Source organism: Schistocerca serialis, unplaced genomic scaffold (assembly GCF_023864345.2).
Source record: "Schistocerca serialis cubense isolate TAMUIC-IGC-003099 unplaced genomic scaffold, iqSchSeri2.2 HiC_scaffold_265, whole genome shotgun sequence".
In the NCBI taxonomy this organism is placed as follows: Eukaryota; Metazoa; Arthropoda; class Insecta; order Orthoptera; family Acrididae; genus Schistocerca; species Schistocerca serialis.
In genome coordinates this window covers 2,501-7,500 of record NW_026047833.1, presented here as the reverse complement: position 1 = coordinate 7,500, position 5,000 = coordinate 2,501, and the positions used below count along the sequence as shown (strand labels likewise).

The following is a 5,000-nucleotide window of genomic DNA, read 5'->3' as shown; positions in this document are numbered from 1 at the left end:
TACCTTAACCTAACCTACGTTGTACCTTAACCTAACCTACGTTGTGCCTTAACCTAACCTACGTTGTGCCTTAACCTAACCTACGTTGTGCCTTAACCTAACCTACGTTGTGCCTTAACCTAACCTACGTTGTGCCTTAACCTAACCTACGTTGTGCCTTAACCTAACCTACGTTGTGCCTTAACCTAACCTATGTTGTGCCTTAACCTAACCTATGTTGTGCCTTAACCTAACCTATGTTGTGCCTTAACCTAACCTATGTTGTGCCTTAACCTAACCTATGTTGTGCCTTAACCTAACCTATGTTGTGCCTTAACCTAACCTATGTTGTGCCTTAACCTAACCTATGTTGTGCCTTAACCTAACCTATGTTGTGCCTTAACCTAACCTATGTTGTGCCTTAACCTAACCTATGTTGTGCCTTAACCTAACCTACGTTGTGCCTTAACCTAACCTACGTTGTGCCTTAACCTAACCTACGTTGTGCCTTAACCTAACCTACGTTGTGCCTTAACCTAACCTACGTTGTGCCTTAACCTAACCTACGTTGTGCCTTAACCTAACCTACGTTGTGCCTTAACCTAACCTACGTTGTGCCTTAACCTAACCTACGTTGTGCCTTAACCTAACCTACGTTGTGCCTTAACCTAACCTACGTTGTGCCTTAACCTAACCTACGTTGTGCCTTAACCTAACCTACGTTGTGCCTTAACCTAACCTACGTTGTGCCTTAACCTAACCTACGTTGTGCCTTAACCTAACCTACGTTGTGCCTTAACCTAACCTACGTTGTGCCTTAACCTAACCTACGTTGTGCCTTAACCTAACCTACGTTGTGCCTTAACCTAACCTACGTTGTGCCTTAACCTAACCTACGTTGTGCCTTAACCTAACCTACGTTGTGCCTTAACCTAACCTACGTTGTGCCTTAACCTAACCTATGTTGTGCCTTAACCTAACCTATGTTGTGCCTTAACCTAACCTATGTTGTGCCTTAACCTAACCTATGTTGTGCCTTAACCTAACCTATGTTGTGCCTTAACCTAACCTATGTTGTGCCTTAACCTAACCTATGTTGTGCCTTAACCTAACCTATGTTGTGCCTTAACCTAACCTATGTTGTGCCTTAACCTAACCTACGTTGTGCCTTAACCTAACCTACGTTGTGCCTTAACCTAACCCATATTGTACCTTAACCTAACCCATATTGTACCTTAACCTAACCCATATTGTACCTTAACCTAACCCATATTGTACCTTAACCTAACCCATATTGTACCTTAACGTAACCTAATTTGTGCCTTAACGTAACCTAATTTGTGCCTTAACGTAACCTAATTTGTGCCTTAACGTAACCTAATTTGTGCCTTAACGTAACCTAATTTGTGCCTTAACGTAACCTAATTTGTGCCTTAACGTAACCTAATTTGTGCCTTAACGTAACCTAATTTGTGCCTTAACGTAACCTAATTTGTGCCTTAACGTAACCTAATTTGTGCCTTAACGTAACCTAATTTGTGCCTTAACGTAACCTAATTTGTGCCTTAACGTAACCTAATTTGTGCCTTAACGTAACCTAATTTGTGCCTTAACGTAACCTAATTTGTGCCTTAACGTAACCTAATTTGTGCCTTAACGTAACCTAATTTGTGCCTTAACGTAACCTAATTTGTGCCTTAACGTAACCTAATTTGTGCCTTAACGTAACCTAATTTGTGCCTTAACGTAACCTAATTTGTGCCTTAACGTAACCTAATTTGTGCCTTAACGTAACCCATGTTGTGCCTTAACGTAACCCATGTTGTGCCTTAACGTAACCCAATTTGTGCCTTAACGTAACCCATGTTGTGCCTTAACCTAACCTATATTGTGCCTCAACCTAACCTATATTGCGCCTTAACCTGACGCACGTTGTCGCTGAACCTGCTCTGTAATTGTTATGCAACTCGTTAAATTAGTGTAGTGTTGCCTAACCGCAACCCTCGCAATATAGTTCGCTATTCGCACTGCCCGGTCCCCTGTGTATCGCGTCATGTTAAACACCTTGCAGGTGTTGCTGACTTTCCACATGCTCCTGCTATACACTGTAATGTGGATAGCAGCAGGACGTACATGCCCCCCCCCCTTCCCCCCTGCCTTCGCAAGCTGGTCGTTGAGAAGTTTGCATGTTCAATGCCCTTCGCATGCCGACGTACTCAGCCTACGTTGTGGTACGGCCTGTCACCTGTCCGCCGATGTACGCAAAACCCACAAACTGTACTGCACATTGGTCCGTATGTACTGAATGATACATCGTGGCACATGTGTGACCGTACGACGACTGCGCCTAGCAACGGCAGACCATACAGTCCAAATATTGTGCACGCAGCTACGTGTCGTCTCCCTATAAGAGCTGGATTGCAGTGTGGTACGCCATTCAGACGTGTGGGAGGAACGGACGCCCTGGATGGCGATCAGCATGAGCAGTCTGTTGATGTAGTGGAGCGTGTATTCGGACGTAGTCGTCTCTTCTCACACACCGTGATAGCATGTTGCACCGCGTTCCACATCTGCGACATCCTGCAGAGGCCGGCTGACAGTCGTTCGCGCAATGGACACCGCATACGTACGGGGGCTACCTTCCACGTGTTCTCGAGGCGTGCACATGTTGTTGCGTCTATGTGGGCAGACGTAGTGTGTTGTGACACCTGACACAGGCATGCAATACTCGTTGCAAATGGCGATGGACGTCTACGTTTGCTGGTGACGTTACGCAAATGAACAACAGGTAACCCGTTGTGGTGCGGTTGTTCTCGCTAGAGGTGAATCAGTGTTGGCGACGATCGGTCGAGCTATTAACCGGTTGTTTCAGGGATACCCACCATGCCCACGAACGTGAAAGGGGACCCACCATGCCCACGAACGCGAAAGGGGGATCTGGGTGTGAGGCGATACGCGGCGGTGGCTGGGTGGGACCGTCCCCGGCCGGTGAGGGGGGGCCGCCCGGCGTGCTGGCAGCGCGGTGCGTGGGCGCACGCGCTACAGCCGGCTGGTGGGGGGCGGCCAGTGGCAGGCGCGCCGGCCGACGGACGCGGCAGGCGGCGCAGCTGCGCGCCGGCGCCCCCTGCTCGCGGCGCCTTGCGGCCAAAGTAGGTCCTCGCGGGCCCGGTGCGAAGCGCGGTGGCCATCTGCAGTGTGCTGGTCCGATTGAGGACTGTGTGCGCTGAGGATGCGCCGCCGCCCGGCGCTCGGCGCCGCGACGCCGTCTGCTGCTCGGTCGCCCCAGCGGTTCTCGCAGGTGGTTTGTATCGCAGCTGTGCGGACGTGTTGGCGCGTGCGCTGTGCTGGGAGAGTTCGCTTCGGCACCCAAGTGGGGCTTTTGTCCTTCTGTGGCGCTGGCGTTGGAGCTGCCGGTCACCGTAGGTGGCGCGTGTTGTCTCCCGCCGGCAATGCCACGACAGCACGCTCCCGGGCCTCTGTCGGCAGCGGCAAGCTCAGTTGGGAGCACGGGTGGTCGCACCTAAAGCGTCTACTCGCCTAACTCCGGGCGATTGCGCCTCTCTCGAACCCGACCAAGTACTTAGGACGGCGCTGCGCGCCGCCGGGACCTGAGAGGGTTTCGAGGTGTGTTGTGCAGGGGAGCTCAGCCTCCTCCTGTTTGCAGAATAATTGAGCGGACGCTTGCGTGTTCGCGCGGGCCCCCGGGACACACTCCCGGGCGGCCGGCTGCTCAGCTCTAGTTGACGCAGCTCCCTGGTTGATCCTGCCAGTAGTCATATGCTTGTCTCAAAGATTAAGCCATGCATGTCTCAGTACAAGCCGCATTAAGGTGAAACCGCGAATGGCTCATTAAATCAGTTATGGTTCCTTAGATCGTACCCACGTTACTTGGATAACTGTGGTAATTCTAGAGCTAATACATGCAAACAGAGTCCCGACCAGAGATGGAAGGGACGCTTTTATTAGATCAAAACCAATCGGTCGGCTCGTCCGGTCCGTTTGCCTTGGTGACTCTGAATAACTTTGGGCTGATCGCACGGTCCTCGTACCGGCGACGCATCTTTCAAATGTCTGCCTTATCAACTGTCGATGGTAGGTTCTGCGCCTACCATGGTTGTAACGGGTAACGGGGAATCAGGGTTCGATTCCGGAGAGGGAGCCTGAGAAACGGCTACCACATCCAAGGAAGGCAGCAGGCGCGCAAATTACCCACTCCCGGCACGGGGAGGTAGTGACGAAAAATAACGATACGGGACTCATCCGAGGCCCCGTAATCGGAATGAGTACACTTTAAATCCTTTAACGAGTATCTATTGGAGGGCAAGTCTGGTGCCAGCAGCCGCGGTAATTCCAGCTCCAATAGCGTATATTAAAGTTGTTGCGGTTAAAAGCTCGTAGTTGGATTTGTGTCCCACGCTGTTGGTTCACCGCCCGTCGGTGTTTAACTGGCATGTATCGTGGGACGTCCTGCCGGTGGGGCGAGCCGAAGGCGTGCGACCGCCTCGTGCGTGCTCGTGCGTCCCGAGGCGGACCCCGTTGAAATCCTACCAGGGTGCTCTTTATTGAGTGTCTCGGTGGGCCGGCACGTTTACTTTGAACAAATTAGAGTGCTTAAAGCAGGCAAGCCCGCCTGAATACTGTGTGCATGGAATAATGGAATAGGACCTCGGTTCTATTTTGTTGGTTTTCGGAACCCGAGGTAATGATTAATAGGGACAGGCGGGGGCATTCGTATTGCGACGTTAGAGGTGAAATTCTTGGATCGTCGCAAGACGAACAGAAGCGAAAGCATTTGCCAAGTATGTTTTCATTAATCAAGAACGAAAGTTAGAGGTTCGAAGGCGATCAGATACCGCCCTAGTTCTAACCATAAACGATGCCAGCCAGCGATCCGCCGCAGTTCCTCCGATGACTCGGCGGGCAGCCTCCGGGAAACCAAAGCTTTTGGGTTCCGGGGGAAGTATGGTTGCAAAGCTGAAACTTAAAGGAATTGACGGAAGGGCACCACCAGGAGTGGAGCC

The 5,000-nt window shown here is 51.2% G+C and overlaps 1 non-coding gene across 1 annotated transcript in view; it reads left to right on the top strand.

Annotated features, from left to right (window-relative positions):
* Positions 1-3,729: 3,729 nt before the first annotated feature.
* Positions 3,730-5,000, top strand: part of LOC126444466 (small subunit ribosomal RNA) — a 1,908-nt gene continuing 637 nt past the window's right edge. Inside the window, exon 1 of the ribosomal RNA XR_007582564.1 lies at positions 3,730-5,000. This exon is cut by the window's right edge and continues 637 nt beyond it. This is a non-coding gene — a ribosomal RNA (small subunit ribosomal RNA).